The sequence below is a fragment of the Cetorhinus maximus genome, chromosome 2 (assembly GCF_964194155.1).
Source record: "Cetorhinus maximus chromosome 2, sCetMax3.hap1.1, whole genome shotgun sequence".
NCBI classification, from domain to species: Eukaryota; Metazoa; Chordata; class Chondrichthyes; order Lamniformes; family Cetorhinidae; genus Cetorhinus; species Cetorhinus maximus.
In genome coordinates, this window is record NC_135880.1 from 195,521,862 (window position 1) to 195,542,920 (window position 21,059).

The window sequence follows — 21,059 nt, forward strand, 5'->3', positions numbered from 1 at the left end:
TGTGCACTTGCGATGCCATGGCATACAAGGCTATGGGTCTAGTGCTGGAAAATGGGATTAGAATAGTTAGGTACTTGTTTGACCGGCGCAGACTTGATGGGCCGAAGAGCCTTTCTCTGTGCTGTAGACCTCTATGACGGTAACACTCTGCTGTCAGATGTCGTCATTCAGGAGCAGCATGTAGATGAAGAATAGGAGGGAATCAAGGATAAACCCTTGGGGGACACCAGAGATGATGGCATGGAAGCAGGAAAATAAATCTTTAGAAGTGATACTCTGGCTACGATTACATAGATAAGAATGGAACCAATCAACTCAAACAGGAGTTTCAGAGGAAAAGGTGTATGTTAATTTAGCTCCCTCAGATGGATGTTTTTACAAATCAATTCAGGTTGAATTCAGATTGCTTTAAAATAGAGTCAGTAGTCAATAATGAAAGATCATAACTCTGGAAATGCCAATTACTGTAAGGTAGTAATTGGCTTAGATTTAATAATGAATGGAATCATTTACTCTGGCTTGCTTGCAGCCAGAAATGTGACGATGGATTTAAAGCTTGTTTGAGAGCTGATATATCATTGGTGTGAAATTGGAAGAATGTAAATATCATATGCAGTATTGTGTTTTGTATTTTGACACCATTGTCATTTTCTCTCTGTTCATTGTTCTACATCTTCCATAATTCTTCCCTCTCCCAAATTCCATACTTTATTAAAAAAAAATTGTCTATTCTATGTGCTAAAGTGTTGCCTACAAGCGGTCCACTGGGGTTGGTCATTTGATGTTAATCCAGCTCTTTTACAGTACCATCATTAATTATTTTTCTCATCAGCACCCATGCTAATGACTGTGCTGGTTTTGATGATGCCTTTTTGGTTGAGAGTATTGCTGAACTGTGCAATGCTGTACCATCATGGAAGCATCTCCAATGTCATACAGCTGGCAAATGATTGATAGAAATTGATGGAAGGAGGAAATAGAATGTGAAAGTTAACTAGCATGAAATATAAAAACAAATTTTAAGAGTTTCTATGACTTTGTGAAAAGTAAGATATTAGAAAAAGTAAATTTTAGTCTCTTTAGAAGCAGAGAGAGCAGAAATTATAATAGGGAATAAGGAAATGGCAGTGAACAAATACAAATTAAACAAATATTGTGTTTGTCTTCACAGTAGATGGTACAAAAATTGTATCAGAAATAATGGGACCCAAGGATCTAATGAGAGTGAGGAACTTAAAGTACTGGAGAAATTAATGGGTCTAAAAGCCGCCAAATCCCTAGGATTTTAGGATATCCTAAGATTTTAAAAGAGGTGGCTGCAGAGATAATGGGTGTGTTTGTTTTAATCTTAGAGAATTCCATAAATATAAGAACATTCCTCATAGATTAAAAGGTAGCAATTATAACCCTGCTGTTCAAAAAAGTGGAGAGAGAGAAAAAAAATAGTAATTTATCGGCCAGTTAACCTGGCATTGATAGTAGGGAAAAGGCTAGAACCTGTTATGAGGGCTGTGGTAACCTGGCATTTGGAAAATCATAATACGATTGGGCAGAGTCAGGGTTTTATGAAAGGAGAAATTGTATTTTTCTAACCTAATATGGTTTTTTGAAGTTATAACAAGCAGGGTGGATGAGCAAGATGTAATATATTTGGATTTTTAGATGCCATTTGATAAATTGACGCACAGGTTGTTATACAAGATCAGAGCTCGTGCTGGGGTGGTGGGGGGTAATATATTAGCAGGGACCGAGGATTGGTTAATGGACAGAAAATAAAGAGTAAGAATAAATGGGTCATTTTTAGTTTGGCAGGTTGTAACTAATGGACTGCCGCAAGGATCGGTCCTTGGGCCTTGGCTATTTACAATCTATTATTTCGATGAGGGGATTGAGTGTTATATATACAATTTTGGCCCATACAAATCTCTGAGGAGAATGCAAAGAGATTAGAAAGGAGTATAAACCAGATAAGTGATTGGCAAGTCGATGATAGATGGAGTATAACATGGGCAAATGTGAATTGTCCACTTTGGTAAGAAGAATATAAAAGCAGAATTTGCTTTAAAAGTGATTGGCAAGTCAGTGTTGGTATTCAGAGAAAGGGGTGTTCTTGTACACAAATCACCTAGTTAACATGCAGGTACAGCAATAAAACTCCATCAAAACTCATCAAAAAGAAAACTCTAGCAAGTTAGTTAAACACTATTTCCCCTTAAATCCAAAAACAGAAAGTGCTGAAAAAACTCAGGCCTGGCAGCATCTGTGGGGAGACAAACAGAGTCAACGTTTTGAGTCCAATATGACTCTTCTTCAGGACTCTGAAGTTCCAAAGAGGAGTCATGTCGGACTTGAAAAATTAACACTGTTTCTCTCTCCACGGGTGCTGCCAGACATGCTGAGTTTTTCCATCATTTTTTTTGTTTTTATTTCAGATCTCCAGCATCTGCAGTGTTTTGCTTTTATTCCCTTAAATCCATGCTAGCTTCCCTTAATTAGCCTGCATTTGTCCATGTGACTATTAATTTTGTCCTGAATTATTGTTTCTAGTTATTTGGTGTTGTCAATAAATTGTTCAATGATGTCACTCCACCCTATCATGCAATCTCCTTTGGTCCCCTCCTGAACGTTCTGTTTCTCTCATTCCAGCATCCGTTCCTTCCAAACAATTGTTGTATAACTAAGTTATCTTGGTGCTACGCTTTGGATTTCATCCTGAAACACTCTGCATAAGCCTTTTCTAAAAGCTCACCTCTTCAATTAAGCTTTTATTCACCCCTTCTAATGTCTCCCTTCTGCCTTGGCACCAATTTCCTTAGAGATTCTTGGGATGTTTGGTTAAATTAAAGGTGCAAGGTAACTGCCAAACTTTTCCCTGGTGCATTTTCCATGGCAACGCCTCTACCAATCAGGATCTACTTGCCAACCAATCAGCACACTCATGCGGAATACATTGTTGTTCCCTTTACAATTGATACTCTTGTGAATCTGTCCAGATGAGTGCAAGACAAAAAGCTTTGATAGCATCTCTTTTCCCAGCAATAATTAAGTTATGGTTTCAGTGTTAATCATGTTGGAGACTCTACTGAATGACTGGTTAAGTTGACCTCTATGTTAATATGGCAATCATCTTGTTAAAACCAGTTGTTAATTAAACAGGTGGTGGGCATTAATTATCCCATCTAAATAGAATAAAAAGGTACAACGGGAACACTTTGTGTGGAAGCTGCTAGGAAGTTGGTAGCACTGAGGAGTTGTTTTGGAAATAAATCAGCTCTAACCAAGAGACCAGCCTGGATTAATTCTTCCATCACAACCTCTTATTGTGAGTAACACCCTATGTCATCTTGTATTTCCACAGATGCACCAGAAGAGAATTTGAAGTTTTCCTCAGAACCTTGCACCTCCTGGGGGAATCTGCATCGTAAGCAATTTCATGTGTTTTTTTACTGTTTGCAAATGTCACATCTCCTGGGCCTTTGAAACATGCTGGTCAGTTGTATAATTGCCACAGAAATATTGTTACTGAATGTCGTGAGTAGGGTTGCCAACTTTGGTTGGACTTATTCCTGGTTGCTTTATCCACATGATGTCCAAGCTGTCACCCCTACGCTCCTGCTTTTGATTGCCTGCTGTGTCCATCCTCGCAGTGTACTGCCTTCTGATTGGAAAATAGACAGACCCTTTATTATCTGATTGACTGATAGGAAAAGGAGGCTGTTTAGGTGATTTTTGACTATTTCCAATATTTTTATAACTAATAAAAGTGTACATGGAAAATGAAAAAATACACTATTTTTTGATGCCTCTTGAGAATTCTCAAGCTTGCAACATAGAATATAACCGTAGTGTGGTTGCAACAATAAGGAGACCATTAAGCCCGTCATATCCATGCTGGGTCTGTTCAAGGGCAAATAAGTTCATTCAACCACCACCCCTCCCTGCTCCCCATCCACCCACCCACCAACAACCTTTTCCACGTAGCCCTGAAAATGTTTTCCCTTTAGCTGCTTATCTAATTCCCTTTTGAAAGCTGTGATTGAATCTGCCTCTACCACACACTCTCTCAGGCATCGTATCCAGATCCTAACCACACTCTATTTTTAAAAAAAAGTATTTCCTCATGATGCCTTTGGTTTTTTTGCCATTCGCCTTATACGGATATCCTCTGGTTCTCAACCCTTCCATCAATGGGAACAGTTTCTTTCTATCTATTCCATCTAGACCACTTATGGTTTTGAACGCCTCTATCAAATCCCCTTGCAATCTTCTCTTTAAGGAGAACAACTCCAGCATTTACAAAATATCCACGTAACTGAAGTTCCTCATCCCTGGAATCATTCTAATCCTTCTTAAAGTGGGGTGCTCTGAATTGGATGCAATACTAAGGAGATTAATGTTTAATTTCTGGAGACTCGAGGAAAATCCTGGAGGGTTGGCAATCCTAGTCATGAGCTGAACATACTTGAAAGTGAGAGAGACATATTCTGCTTCTGAACAGTTTCTGCATGATTAAAGACTGAAGTGTGTAGCCTGTTGGATGCACAAGTTGTTATCACCTGTTGCATTTTTCAAATGTTCTATGGCCCAATACCCTCTTAGTGAAGAGGAGGATCACAGTTACCACACAATGTTCAAACTTTGAAAATCCTTTGTCATGTTTTAGTGTACCTTAGGTATCTTGTTGACAGTTGTGACTCTTTGTTGATGTGTGCTGTAGCAGAGGATGCTAGTTGAAATGCTGATAGGATGAGTTCCTGAATCAGCAACCAGTCATTTTGCCCTATCCTGGGAATGAAGAGGAACAGCTGACTCAGAAAAGTGTGAATGTTTAATTTATAAAATCTGTGGCCTTGTTATTATATTGTATAGAAGAAGACTGCATCTCATTCTGTGCTATGTTGCTTTTTGATTGATACCTTCTGTCTGGAATAAATGCTGTAAAGATCTACACAAGAGGTGTGCTGTAATGCAACAAATAATGATTTATTTCATATTTGCTACTTAAGATAATTTGAAGATCCTTGAAGTGTGATATTTCCACTAGCTAGACTCTTGTGGTTGTTAAGTAATGAGGTGTTAAACTTACATAAAGATGTGAAAATACAAGCAATTAGCAGATGAGCGTGTGACTGGGTAAGAGTGGGGCCATTAATCTGCTGTTGAAGTATTCCTGTGCGTATGGCTCACCAAACTAAGGACTTGAGCACTGCAGATGATTGGAGCCCTAACTTCACTGGTAGGACTGTAATACATTGGGATGATGCTTTTGTCAGCAGAAATACCTTGATCTCTATTTCCCTGGCAGATAGGAGACTCATAACAACCATATTAGTTATGACAGCCTCCATTATTTCTGGCAACATATCAACCTTGGAGTCCCCATGGTCATCAGGATAGTCCAGCAACTAGAGATGAACCAAATGTGTGCTTACCTTTCCTTTGTTAGGATTCTGCCCCAGACAAATAGCAGGAGGCCATGGTATTTCCAGTCTATTGCAGACAAAGCAGGTATGGGACTTATTGGCAGCAGGAGTGGGAGTGTTGGGGTGAGGTAGTGCAAGATAATAGGATGTTGGTTTATCGTCAACATTTTCAGCACGCCCAGATCCTGACCCCACATTTATGCTTTCAGGCAGAACTAGGAAGTGGAGGAATGTTGTTTCAAATTAAACCATTAAAGATGAGTGGGGTATGCAAATTCAAATTGGGAAATAGTTTTGTACTGCTATCATGAAGGATGTCTTTACTAAAAGACTGATATTCGCTGGGAGTAAACTACCAAGCACAGTAACAGGCAACAAAAAAAAAGGAGCTTTCAAAATGCATCTGTTAAAGTACAAAAGGTGAGCTTGAAGGGTTAAATAGCCTTTTCTGGTTCTTGACCCTTGTGTTTTTGTGGTGGACAAGGCACTTGCTTGTTTAAGTTGGAGTGCAGTTTTGTCATGGAGCTCGATGCTCCCATTGACGAATGGAAGGGAGTGGCTGCATTGAAGACAAGGGGACTGATTTGTGCCTGTATCCTTTGGTTGGGGAAAGAGACTTAGGAACTTAGGAAGAAGCTGTGGAATTAGGAACTGAATAAAGTAGAGGGAAATTTATCTAATATAAGTTGGTGTGTTAAATTAAATTTTTACTTTATAATAAAAAATAAATATAGCTCACATTGCTCCTGTAAATATAAACACTCGACAGCACTTGACAACAATGGCTCCTGCTTAACTTAATCAGATGTAAGAAACATTTTGATGCTTGCGTCTTTTTATTGGCTGCACTGATGTTTAAAATGAAAATTTAAGATTAGCAAGAAGAAAAGTTGATTTGACAAGTCCAATTCAGGTTGTGTACTCTGCTGCTATTAACAACACTCTTAAACTTCAAGGTGAAGTGCCTAAAAAAAAAAAATTGCTTCTGGCTCATTGGCAGCACCCTTGCCTCTGAGTCAGATGGTTAGTGGGATGGGGGATGTTCGGTGAGCATGTAATTTAGACTGACGACTCATTGAGTACAGAGGAAGTGCTACAGTGTTGGAGGCCTCATCTTTCAAATGAGAAGTTAAACCAAGTTTAAACAAACGATGCCATAAGCACTATTCAAAGAACAGGGGAGTGCTCCCTGGTGTGCTGGTCAACATTCAACGCTTAACCAACACCGAGATGTTTGGTTATTTGGAGGTTACTGTGATGCATTTCCTTGCATTACAACAGTGACTACACTTCAAAATATACTTAACTGCCTGTGTAGCACTTGGGATGTCACCAAGAACTTACGAAGAACTTTATAAATGCTAGTTCTTTCATTGAGTCTTATTGGAACCTTGTTTTTAAAAAAAAATCAAGAACAAATGATTAACCCTGTCACCTAGTTTAATATTTTGAGTTCAAGTTGAGGGATGATTGTGCTAAGTAATGCAACACTTAATATCCAGTGCCATCATTGAGCTAGATTGGGTCAGGTACAGTGTGGAAGACCTACCTTCAGATGAGCACATTATATTATTGTGATATATTTATTTCCCACACCAACTATTTCTTATCCTGTCTCAGTGAAAATGCCAATCAGCTTGTATTGTTTCCAACTTTCCTTGTTTATATATTGGGTAACCCAGTCAATTGAACAAACTCAGGATCAGGATGTCCCGGGATAGAATCCCAGTAAGTTGCACTTGGCCTTTCATCCTTTTGAGGTGGTTGAAGTCAGTATCATGATTTGAAATATGGATTAAAAGTGGGAGGTTTGTAAGGTGCTTGTCCTATTGCAGTTCCAGTCCTTGGACATTGTTTGGCGTGGGGCAATGGAATGGCTGTTGGGACTACTGCAGAAATGAATTGGCTCTATATTTTTGCCATTCCCCACCCCCATCTCTCATCCATACAACGGGGTGGAAAAGGTTTGCGGGTGGTGGGGTTATTAACAATGAAATAACAAGGAACATGACCACAACCACCCTTTGCTCTTTTTGTGAAGGAGGATTTTGTGGAATTTTGAGTGTCCCACTGTGGAGAGGTAAGCCACTTCATTAAAATATTTAAACTGAGCTCCCGCAGTTCAATTGGGGCTCCAATTTAAGTTTTACAGAGTTTGGGAAACCTGACAGTTGAAGGGAGCCAGGAGCTGTGGCTTCACAAGGAAGCACTCCTAATGGGCTTAGGAGGAGCAGCAGGCCTTCCCCCAGCCACTGAAGGAAACTGTAGGCTGTGCTTGACAGAGGAGGCCTATCCCTTGCTACATTCAATGACCTACATTTGCATCATTCCCCACCCTGCCCCTCCAACCACCCTCATCCCACAAGCCCTGTTGGCCTCTCCTCTTCCAACATCTGATTGTAATCAACTTTCTGCCTACATTCGAAAGCCTCTTGTTGCTGGCTCTTCTGCCAGGCTGTCAATTTGGCCAGCTGCCAGGCAGGAAGCGAAAGAAAAAATGTTAATGAGGTCCATCCATTAAATTCACAGAACCCCAGTGTCTCTGGCCTCCTCCTCGTCAATGTTGGGGCCATTGTGTCTTTAAAGAATCATGACCTTCTCAAATTAATTTCTATACAGATTGTATTGTCGACCCAGATTTGTGAGAAAGCTTGATGAAATATTTGTACTGAAGGTCCCAGAGAAGCTAACGAACCTGGGCCAGTTGTTACTTTGTAACTCCATCTGTGCCTATTGTACATCCTGACTTTTTTTTTTGAACAAAGATTCTTTCTACTTTACATCATCACTTATTATCAGGGCGATTCCACCTCCCCTTTTCAACTTGCCTATCTTTCCTAAAAGTCAAGTACCCTGGCATGTTTAATTCCCAACCTTGGTCACGCTGCAGCCATGTCTCAGTAATGGCTACTAGATCTAATAATGACATCTATTGGATCTAGATCTAATAAAGACATTAATGGCTACTAGACCTTTATCTCTAATTGTGCTATTAATTTATCTATGTTGTTACCAATGCTTTGTGCATTTAGATAATGCCTTTAATTTTAACTTCTACTATTTTTGCCCTATGTGTCCTTTGTTGCAAATGCCCTGTTACAATTATTAAACATTCTGTCCCTTCCTGTCACAATCTGCTTGATTTTACACAAATTGCTATTTTGTTATACAGCCTTGACTTTTCTCTTCAGACTTGCAAATTGATCTTTTTCTGAACACTTTGTCACCCTTTCGTTTAAAGTCCTATCTACTGCCCTAGCTAGTTAAACTGCTTCCAGGCTGGTTTAAATGCAGCTTGTCCCAAGGGGACAGCTCTCTCCTTTTTGTATTGATGCCGGTGTCCCATGAATTGAAATCCACACCATTCTTTCAGCCGCGCATTTAAACTCCTAACCTATCTGTCCTTATGCCAATTTGCATGCGTCTTGGGTACTAATTGAGAGATTATTCCCTGTGAGGCTCTGCTTCCTACTTTGTACCCTAGCTCCTCAAATCCCTCGACAGAACATCATTGCTAGTTCAACTGTCTCCGGTCCCTACATGGACCGTAGACAATTGGATAATCCTCATTCTCCCAAGTCCTTCCCAATTTTGAAGAGATGTCCTTAACCTCTGCTCTGAATTCCCAACTCACCAAATTCTCAACTTCCCACTGTTTATAGTACACAGTGTTCATGTTGCAATCTGTGGTTATACTCTGCTGCAGTCTCAGTCTTGAATATGCTCAGTGACTAAGTATCGACTGCAGAGGTATTTTAATGGTGGACAATGTGTTTAAAATGTTATTATATATAGTACTTGTCAGAAAGCAATTTGTTTTTTGGTCATGATCAAATGTGAAAATGGTCTGATGGAAATGTGGAAGAAAAACAATTGTTGGAGGCCATTGTCTACCAAAGTATTTGGACTATTAATATCCTACAACAAAATGCTGTGAATGCTGGAAATCTGAAATAAAAACAAAAGTGTTGAAAACACTCAGGTCAAATGGTATCTGTGGAGAAAAGTAGTTAGCATTTCAAGTCGATGACCTCCTGAAGAAAAAGGTTTAGACATTATCGTTTTTAAGCAAGTGCAAAGACAGGGAAAGTGACAGTGGGGATGGCGGGAAGAACAAAAGGGAAGGTCTGTGTGAGGGTAGAAGGCAGACGATAGGGATGATGGTGCGTGGCAAAATTCAGTGGTAATTGAAGTAAGTAAACAAAAGATGGTGTAGAGGAGATGTAAAGGGAAAATGGAATCATTGCCAGCTGCCATTCAAAAAATAAAATTGGGGCCATACATTATGGCCTGAAGTTGTTGAACTTAGTTTGAATCTGGAAAGTTGTAAAGTGCTTAATCAACTGTTTTTTAAAAATTCATTCATGGGATGTGGCTGGGCCAGCATTTATCGTCCATCCTTAGTTGCCCTTGAGAAGGTGGTGGGGTGAGCTGCCTTCTTGAACTGCTGCAGTCCATGTGGTGTAGGTACACCCACAGTGCTGTTAGGGAAGGAGTTCCAGGATTTTGACCCAGCGACAGTGAAGGAATGGCGATATATTTCCGAGTTGGGATGGTGAGTGACTTGGAGGGGAATTTCCAGGTGGTGGTATTCCCATCTATCTGCTGCCCTTGCCCTTCCGGGCAGAAGTGGTTGTGGGTTTGGAAGGTGCTGTCGAAGGATCCTTGGTGAATTCCTGCAGTGCATCTTGCAGATGGTACACATTGCTGCTACTGTGCGTTGGTGGTGGAGGGAGTGAATGTTTGTGGATGGGGTGCCAATCAAACGGACTGCTTTGTCTTGGATAGTGTCCAGCGTCTTCAGTGTTGTAGGAGCTGCACTCATCTGGGCAAGTGGAGAGTATTCCATCACATTCCTGACTTGTGCCTTATAGATGGTGGATAGGCTTTGGGGAGTCAGGAGGTGAGTTCCTTGTCGCACGATTCCTAGCCTCTGACCCGCTCTTGTAGCCACAGTATTGATATGGCTAGTCCAGTTCAGTTTTTGTTAATATCTTATTTGCTTCATGGCTTCAAAAAATAGTTTAAGCGGAAGACATTTGGGGGATAAATCTGAGTCTTGGTTACTGGTCTTCAGTTCAGAGTATTTGTTTTTTGAGATTCACATATTCTATGTCTAACAACTCACACTGGAATATGCACTTCAACATTGTGTATGGTATGTCAAGAAATGAGGAGGCTTATCAGTTTTTTTGAAGGAACTGTTACATTACAAGGAATTGAGTAGGCTGCTTTCAATTCTTATATGTATTGTACTGTTAAGTGGTTTGCTGATATTCCTTTTTGCTTTGATGAATAACTTTTGTGAATATAGTTCAGTCTATGTATATATACATAGTGTTTTAACAGTGCACTGTTTTCCATTGTTTGAATTGAAATGTGCCAGGGTGCACATCATCTATATTCAGCAAGAAGCAGCTTACCCCAGTGTGGATTGGATGTTAGACCCGGGTACAGTAATTTATATATTGGTTAGGCTACCGGGGAGAAATAGCTAGATCTTTGAATAGTGCCATAAGGTCTTCTACATAGAAGTCAGCTGGGGCATTGATTTGATGTTTCATCTGAAAGCTGAACAGTGGAGCACTCCCTCAGTACTTGAAGATGAACTGAACTCCACTGATAACCCAACTTCATCACACTTTTGATCAGTAATTCCTTTTGGTTAATTCCCTAAGGCCATTGCCAGGCAGTGTTCAAATGTTTCATTAACAAGTTGACATGGGACAGAGGGGTGTAAAAGAGAAACGTGTATTTGTCATTCTTCGTTCTGTGAATGAAGTCAAATTTGCCGTTTTTAAGAAAATAAATTCTGGAGGCCAAACTCTTGCAGTTTTTGTGAAAATATTGATGCATTTCCTGGATGTCTTGATGTTTCAGTCTGCCTGAATACACTGACAATCAGAGCAGATACACAGAAAAACAAGATTGCAGATGAAGCCCAAATAAAGGTCAGTGTCATCCCTGTGACATTTACCTGAAATTTAGCTCATTGTAGGGATGCCAGTGTAAGAGTTAAATAGTTCTGACTTTGTTTCTTTTCTTTTAGTTTTCTATTCATTATTCTTGTCGACTCCCTGCTGTTCATAAATCAAGGAGAGATTGAACAGCTATAATTTAACTCTATTTTCAGGTTTAGAAAAGGAAGCATTAGACGCTTTGAGCGTCAGTTATGAGGTACCATTATCAATTGGCCTGTGATGCTGAGTGTGGCTCAATATTTGATGACCTCTTTTGTTTTGAGTCAAGTTTCATTGTGAATGTGGAATTCCTGTTCCTACAATAACTGCAATGAGAGTGATTGATGTTGGGGAGTGTTCGGAGAGAATAAGTTAACTTATTAAGCTTTTAAGTATAGATTTTTCAATTTTTTTTTCCACCAAATTTCTTTCCTTCACATCTCTCCTTCTGATGAGTCTGTTACTTGACCTGTTGATCTTCGGTATCCTACCTAAATGGTCATTGTTTATCTGTCTGCAAATTTGACTGTAAGAACCAACACCACCCAGTGCAAACCAGTTCTCACCTGCCTCAAACAATAACGCACATACCAGCAGGATCATTGGAGTGGGCACCTTGGTTGATTTATTTTCCTTTTCCCTCTCCTTCCCAGGTCTCTTGTAGTACTGCTGCCCTGGCTGAGTTTGGAGATCAGACCCAGGGCCGCCTTTACCTGTGCTTCAGCTGTTCAGTAGGTTTGCTCATTGAACCATTGAGGAACCTGGGTTTAAATGTAAAATGTAAAGTAAAGTTGAGCTGCTGGTGCTTGTGCGGGATGTGTCAATATACCTGTTGCTTTCCATGACAGGAGGAACTAGCACTCTGTGATGTTCATTGCACTGGTGTAAAGGGTATATAGGGCCATTGACAAAAGCCTTGAAGCGGACTCACTGCTACTATCTCTCAGAGTAGTTGACTGATCTAGGCCAGCTCTTTAAAGACCAATACCTAAATCAGTGAATTATCCAATCTTTCACTTTTTAATACTTGAACTGTCAGTAATGTAAGCCGAATGAGCTTATCATAAGGAAAGGTAACAGTTAGTGATTGTTCCAACTGTAGACATATCATTTCCATTCTGCATTGCTGTGAATATTCCTATCTTTTTCCCTGACTGGTTGCCCAGGCAACATTAATTTGTTTGTTAATCATATTTGTTTATAGTGGTCACTGCCTCAATGATTTCCCTCTGGTCATTAGATACTTTTCTGAAGAACATCTCTGCATTGAGAGATACATGTGGGAAGTAGCTACAATGGGTAAAATTTTGGCTGCATGCCCTTTTACAGAAAGTTGTTGATGTCTGTGAATCTGCTTAAAGACTTGATACAAGTGGTGTCCACAGGGACTGGTGAGGAAACGTAGAAACAAAAGCAAAATATCGCAGATTCTGGCAATCTGAAATAAAAACAGAAAATACTGGAAGTGCTCAGCAGGTCTGGCAACATCTGTGGAGAGAAACAGAATTAATGTTTTAGCCTGATGACCTCTTGTCAGATTACTGTAAGGGCGTTTTCTGTTTACTATCTATATTAATGTCTTCAAAGGTGTTGGAGAAATGATCTGCAACTTGCAGATAATAGAGATTTGTGTTGGTTTTGGAAAGGAAATTAAACAACTCTAAAATGACCATGGTGTATTGAGGAATGGACCTGTTTGCCCTTATCCTCAACTGATGGTATTTGGATCCTTTCCCACTTCCAGTATCCTTGACTGAGGGAGTTGGCAATTCACTCTGAGACCTCTGAAAATGCCATGCTATCACTGGATCATTTTGGGGTCGGGGTAATTCATTCTTGTATTTACCTCTTTCGTGCCTCTCATTGAGCCAGACCACTGGGAGATCTCAGTGCTGTGGGCTACCAACAGTTTCACCACTCTGACCACCATGAATTATATTATACCACTTCCCTAGTATTTGCCTATTACTGAAACACCAAAACATTATATATAGTTCAATATAAATTGCACTATGTGGATGCTGTGACCACAAAGATGGCTGCTGTGAAAAATAGAATTGTTATGTTGGTGCAATAGAAGGTATTCTGAAATTGGAACAGAATTAGAAGGAGCTTTATATCAACAACTTATTTAGATGGCGCAATTAAGGTAATGTCCTAAGGTTCTTCACAGGAACATTATAAAACAAAGTATGGCACTCAGCTACATTAGGGGATATTGGATCAGATGACCAAAAGTTTGGGCCAACAGGTAGATTTTAAGGCATGTCTTATAGGAGGAAAGTGAGTTAGAGGAGCAGAGAGATGTAGGGAGAGTATTCCAGCTTGTGGCCTAGGCCATTGAAGGCATGGGCACCAATGATGGAACCGTTAAATTTACAAATACTCGACGAGCCAGAATTAATGGAGTGCAGATATCAGTATGTGGGGATGGAGGAGTTTATAGAGAGTGTGTGTGGTCGTAATGGTTTTAATACACAGGAACAAAGGTGACTGCAGGGTGACTGTGAAGTATGGATGCAAGAGGGCAATAAGCAGAGGGTGACTAAGAATGTTTGTTGCTCAGATGGGGATGTGAGGTGCCTGCAAGGAGAGGAACAAGTGGAGCTGCAAAGTGTGTTGACTTGAGGCTTGCTGTGCAAGTCGGAGTTTGGAACTTTGTACCTGAAGATGATATACCACTCACCTATCATGCCCCTTCAGGTCCTAGACCCTCTTTGTACATGGTCTCCAGGTTAGAGGGAACGCTGCCACTCACTTCTACGCCTTCTTCCATCCTTGCCTGCTTGGCTGGAGCGGCTATCCTCTTCCTCCAGTCGTTGGGGTACGCCAACCTGCTGTAGCCCCTCAGCTGGACCTCGAGGTAAGAATGGGAGACCCAGGAGCCATCCTTCCACATCCCCTTTCCATTGGTTGTGCCCTTCTTAAAATTATGCAGGCATCTTATCTACGTGGCTACATCTTGCTTTGCAGCAATGTCAAAACCATAACCAACTGTAAAAACAAGGTAGGTGACTCTTATAATTTAAGAAGGAAATCAGCCAGTAGGAATTAGTGGTGGTTGGGGGAGTGGTGGTTATTCACCTTCACAGATGCGTCCTTGAAAATAGATTGGAGCATCTGTTAACAGGCACTGTTTGGCTATGTAAATATTTTCAGAATTCTATTCTAAAACAGGATGATTGGATGAGGAACATGCAACTTGAGGCTGGAGAGCACTCTTCCTTTGTGTTTCATATATTTATTCAGAGTGGTAAGAATATAGAGCTCGTTACCACAGAGTGGGGGAGACAATTGGCATTGATGCATTTATGGGGAAGCTAGATAAGTACAGCAGGAGATAAAGGAATAGAATAGCTGATGGGTTGAGATGAAGTAAGGTTAGAGAAGTGCCGAAGCGGATTATAATACTAGCCCCTTCTTTTCAGGGTCTATTCTGGGTCAAGTGTATTCCTTGGATGATCACTTTCACGTAAGGTTGAGAAAGACAGGCCTTACAAACACTTAAATGGGTCTGAAGAACTGATTCAACTCTTCCTGAAGGAAAGGAATCACCGGAGAATATTGCCGTCCTCCAGATAATGTCTTTAACAACTTTTAGCTATATTATAGCAACCCGGATATTGTAAGGGTCCGGACATGTCTCCTCAACAATACACCTCTCCACTGAAGAGTATATGGAGATGGGTTTTTGAGTTTGGATCCAGAAGACTATATGAGACAATATACTTTCTAAATTATATAAAGGCTTATTAAAGAACTGAACTTGCAATTCACTTTTGATGGTAAATCAATTGCAACATTGACAGTTCTAGGAAAGGTAAGCATATTTTTGTTTCTAATAGAGAATCCAAGTCTTATTAATATTACAGAGAGATATTTAAGATATCCACCAATATTTTAAGTAGTAATTATCTTAAATCGCCAAGTAGAAAGCTACCAAGTCTGGCAAGATACCTCTGTCCCAATTAAGGGGAGAACTACCATCACTACACTACAGCAGCATACCTTTACCTGAGAGATGCTGGAGTGAATTCAACTGATCTAAAAATCCTACTGTGTAGTTCCAATATTTATACCCAAAAAGAACTAAACCAGTGGGTAACATGTTGAGCACTCAGGCTGGACAACATCCTTTGTTTTTTGTAAATATCCTTAATTTTTAGTCAACATCCTTCAATCAAACAGGATACTGAGAGGTGCAGATAGTGGTCACTCCCTTGTAATACCCAGTTTCCAAGATTCAGTTAACAAGTTATTTAGGGTCATTGTTAAGGTTATCAATTGCTAGATTGTATTATCCTACAATTTACCAATGCCTTGCTGAGGTGAGGTAATGTCCAGTTCTTGTATTTTCCGAACTGCTTTGTGTTTGAGGATATGCCATATCCTATGCCACAGGATGTTGTCCTTGAGCACACAATTATGCCCAGGTATGCTGATAAACTTTTACACCTTTGTCCAGCAGAAGAACCCTGCTTTTAATTTTTAACCCTTCATAGGAGAATCACTCTTTTTAATCTTATAGTTGGATTCTCTTATAACTTTGTATTTATATCTGCATTCCTTCATAGCTCGTGTGGCGCGTCAACACCAGAAAAGAACTGTTTAGTTGAATGGCCTGTTTCTGTGCTGTAATATTCTATGAAATATCTATAATGAAATATGAGTGCACTCAATGGGCAGAATTTTACGACAGCGGGATTTTATGTTCCAGCTGTTGTCAATGGGATTTATAACGGCCCCGTCCCCGCCGAAATGGGCCTGTAAAATTCTGTCCAATGAGTGGATTTGGTTCAAAGCTGCCGTGTTATCCAGGCTAACTTAATAACCTGCATTTGCTGCTATTGCTTTAAATGGCTCTACAAATAGACCTGCTTGGTAACCTCGTTTACTCTAGAAAATATCTGCTGTGAACGGACCAGTTTCCTGATGTGGTAAGAGCTTCCGCTGGAAATGCTGCATCTAATCCAGAAGTACTAAACTATTCCTCTTCAAGGCAAACCCTTCACAATACTTTGCACCCTTCGAGTTGGAGGATGTTGGTGTTGGAAAATTGATCACTTTCCTACTTCTTGTGCCCAGTGTCAGCTGTGAGCATTCTTAGGCCAGGTACAGCACTGGTAGATGTGGACTAAAATTTCCTCTTTGCTCCAACCTTAGAAGTACACCTCCTAATGCAGCCATGTAATGGTTTTGTAATTTCATACACCGCCTACCCTGTTGGCAGTTAGTGATAATTCCTGGGTTTAATAGGAGTAGGTGAGAATATTAAGATGCCCTAACTATAATCTTTCAAAGTTCTTTCAATTCGGAGCTGTTCCTTTAGATTGGAAAATTGCATATGTCACTCTGCTATTTAAACAAGATGAGTATGGGAAACTAAGGAATTAAGGATCGGTTAGCTGAATATCTGTTGTCAGGAAGGTACTAGTGATACTAGTTATAAGATACTAGTTATAATTAAGAATAGTGTGACTGAATGCCTTGAAAATTTCCAGAAGGCATTTGGTAAAGTTGAAGTTCTTGAAATTGAAGGCAAATTATTGGCCTGGTTAGGAAGTCAGCTGAATTGCGGAAGACAGAGTAGGGATAATGGACAGATGCTTATTGAGAAGATGTGCCTAATAGTATCCTGCAGGGATCTGTGTTGGGGTCTCAATTATTCTGTATTAATTGACATCTTAGATGATTGGATAGAAAGCTACATGTCCAAATTTGTCAATGACACAAAGATAGGTGATATTGCAAGCAGTGTAGATGACAGGATAAAATTACAAAGAGATATGGATAGATTGAACAGGCAAAACTGGGAAATGGATTTCAATGTAGGCAAATGTGAGGTTATCCACTTTGGACTGAAAGAAGGGTAGAACATTGTAAATGGCAAAAAACTAGAAACCGTGGATGCCCTTGGGCTCTAGGTATGTAGATCATTAAAATGTCATGGATAGGTACAGAAAATAATCAAACAGGTTCATGGAATACTGGCCTTCGTATCTGGAGGAATAGAATGTAAGGAGGTCGAAGTCATGCTTCAGCTATACCAAGCCCTGGCTGGAACATATCTGGAATACTCTGGAAAAAGTTCTGATCACACTGTAGGAAGGGTATATTGGCCTTGGAGGGAGTGCAGCATAGATTTACTAGAATTATAGCTAGACTTTGAGGAGGAGAGAGTAAACAAACGAGAGCTGTAACTTAGAAGGTTAGGGGGGTGATTTGATTGAAATTTTGAAGATATTAAGAGGGGTACGTTGGAGAAACAGTTTCTACTAGCTGGGGAGTCTAGGACTAGGGGACAATAACAAGAATTAGGAGCAGGACTAAGCCATTCAATAAGATCATGGCTGAGCTGATCGTTGCCCCAACTCCACCTACCTGGCTGCCCTATGGGACGGGACATAGGCAAAAAATTAGAGCCGGACCTCTTGGGAATAAAATTAGAAAACATTTCTTTCACACACACAGCAGTGGAAGTTTGGAACGCTTTGACAAATGGTAATTGATGCTAGATTAATTTTAAATCCAAGATTGATGGAGTTTTGTTAACCAAAAGTATTAAGGGATCTGGGGCATATGGATATCTGGCATTACGTCGCAGATCAGCCATGATTGCATTGAATGGAAGATAGATTTAAAGTGCTAAGTGGCTTGCTTCAGTTTCTATGTTTGTGTTCAATTTGTTTTGTCGCCCTTTAGTATTGATGATTAACAAAGCTATAAAAATAGACCAAAGATATGCTAAAATTTATTGTTCCCTGAATGGTGAGATATTCAGCTTTTAACAATGGTCACTCAACATAGACCACTATCCCTTTAACAATGGGATGAACAATGAAACCTTCATTATTCTCCTGATTTCATCAAATTAATCATAATTCTGTACATCCTGTGATGACCTTGTATCCAAATTCTTTCTTTGTATTGTATCCAGGTCCTGTGGATAGCAAAAGGACTGGTATCCTTGTTCAGTCTCAAACAGTTCTACATAGTTATGTGGAATCTAACATTTTTCTAAACACTCCTGTCGGATTTTCTACCAGTAGTAAAGTTCAGGAACTTGATTGTTCCATTGAGTGAGGATTTGTTATTACTTAACGTTGATTTCATGTGTACTTGGTCTTGAAAGAGGATCATCTACATCAAGTAACCCACAGCTAACAGTGATAATGGATGCATCCTTTAGGGATTCAAAGGGTCTAGTCCACATGGGAATGGGTGGCCTAATCAATTGTAAATATCCAATTCTCTTGAGCTTGAAGCAGTGAAACTAACTGCATACAAACATACATGCGAACAAGGAGCAGGAGTAGGCCATTCAGCCTCTCGAGCCTGCTCTGCCATTTAATAAGATCATGGCTGACCTGATAGTAACCTGAAATCTGCATCCCGCCTACCCCCCGGTAACCTATCATCCCCATGCTTACCAATAATCTATCCACCTCTGCCTCAAAAATATTCAAAGACTCTGCTTCCACCACCTTTTCAGGAAGAGAGTTCCAAAGACTCACAACCCTCAGAGAAAAAAATTCACATCAACTCCCTTTTAAATGTGCGACCCATTATTTTTAAACAGTGACCCCTAGTTCTAGATTCTCCCACAAGAGGAAACATCCGCTCCACATCCGCCCTGTCAAGACCCCTCAGGATCTTATATTTTTCAATCAAGTCGCCTCTTCCTCTTCTAAACTGCAGTGGATGCCGAGTCTGTCTAACCTTCCCTCGGAAGGCAACCCACTCATTCCAGGTTTTAGTCTGGTAAACCTTCTCTGAACTGCTTCCAATGCATTTACATCCCTTCTTAAATAAGGTCACCTGCACTGTACACAGTACTCCAAATGTGGTCTCACTAGTGCTCTGTACAACTGAAGCATAACCTCCATCTTGTATTTAATTCCCCTCACAAATTATAACATTCTATTAGCTTTCCTGATTACTTGCTGTACCCGCATACTAGCCTTTTGTGATTCATGGACTTGGACACCCAGATCCCTCTGCACCTCAGAGCTTTGCAATCTCTCACCATTTAGATAATATGCTTCTTCTTTATTCTTCCTGCCAAAATGAACAATTTCACATTTTCCCACATTATACTCCATTTGCCAGATCTTTGCCCACTCGCCTAACCTATCTATATCTTTTTATAGCCTCCTTATGTCCTCTTAACAACTTACTTTCCTTCCTATATTTATGTCATCAGCAAACTTGGCAACCACCCCTTCAACCCCTTCATTTATATAAATTGTAAACAGTTGAGGTCTCAGCACTGATCCCTGTGGCACACCACTCATTACACCTTGCCAACCTGAAAAATACCCATTTATACATACCCCTTGCTTCCTGTTAGCCAGCCAATCTTCTATCCATGCCAATATGTTACCCCCTATACCATGAACTTTTATTTCATGCAATAACCTTTGATGTAGTACTTTATCAAATGCCTTCTGGAAATCTAAGCACAGGACAGTCATGCAGCCAATACTCAGGTAAAAGCAGTGTGCAGATGCACTCACTGGTCTACTACATAAACAAGCAGAAGGGCCTGCTTGCAGCCTCTCTGCCTGATGTGGTTAGATCTTTGAACAAAAGAGCAAAACTTTCAATCCAGGATCTGGAAGGAATAGACAGTGGACCATCAGATGCTCTTAGTGGTTCCACCATCCATCATCACCACCAGGTGATTCATCAAGTATTGGGTATCTCCCAAGCTGGGCCTCTTTGCTTCCCTAGACATCACCTTCTGTGATTTTGTTTCAGCACAAGGGCAGCATCAGACTAGAGGCAGGCTAATCTCACGGGTACCCATTCGCAATTAAGGATATTTACACAATGGGTGAGGGATTCACTTCTGTTCCCAGAAGAATTTTCCCTTCCCAAGCTTCATCTGAATCCAAAGGCATTCCATGGTTATTCAGAGATATTGACAGGAGGCAGATCAGTCATATAAATATTAGAATGAGACTGTGTACCTCATAATTAACAAATTTAAATCTAACCCACACCAGCCTTTTCCAGGCCTCGGGGAAACCTGCTGGATTCAGTTTACCTGCCTTCCTGCCATGACTAGCCAGGCGACTCCTACCTGATCCTTTTGACCTCTGTTCCCCCACACACCACCACACCAACCGCGCCCCCCCCACCCCAACTCCAACCTCACACTCTTGTCTGATCGTTCTGATCTCTCCTCTTGCCTTCTGATCTCCCTCCCCCGACACCTCTAAACTCTTCCACCACTGACCTCTGCCAGGCCCTTCCTCATGCAACAAACTGTCTCCCTGCTCCCTCCCTGCCTCCTAGCTAATATTCATCCTGTGAACTCCTAAAATAAGGCTTTCCATTTCTATTGATGAATCCTTTACTCGCTTGCATGTAGTATCCCCCATCAAGGAATACAATATAAAATAGAAAATATAACAAAAAGTATCACTGAGAAAAGAGACTTTTTCTTGTTGAAGCTTTTCATCTTTCACTCATCAGGACAATAGGGCCCGATCTATTTGCTTGTCATGCAAGCTTGATGCTGAAATAGGGCACACCAAAGACATACTGTGGGATAATGGCTACCCTGATCAAATCACTTCATACTGTATGTTGCACAAACTCATGAACAGGTCCAAAGCCATCATTTTCGGTCCTGAAAAGGGCCCAATCTGCCTCAGATTACCCTGGAAGG

General features: G+C 40.5%; 1 protein-coding gene across 13 annotated transcripts in view; it reads left to right on the forward strand.

The window, feature by feature from the left end:
- The window catches only part of pknox2 (pbx/knotted 1 homeobox 2), a 452,602-nt gene that overhangs the window by 111,964 nt on the left and 319,579 nt on the right, over window positions 1-21,059 (forward strand). For all 13 annotated transcript variants that reach the window (XM_078531552.1, XM_078531535.1, XM_078531515.1 and 10 more), the window contains exon 2: window positions 3,359-3,421. The gene's annotated coding sequence lies outside the window, so the exon portion shown is untranslated. The remainder of the gene's footprint in view (window positions 1-3,358; window positions 3,422-21,059) is intronic.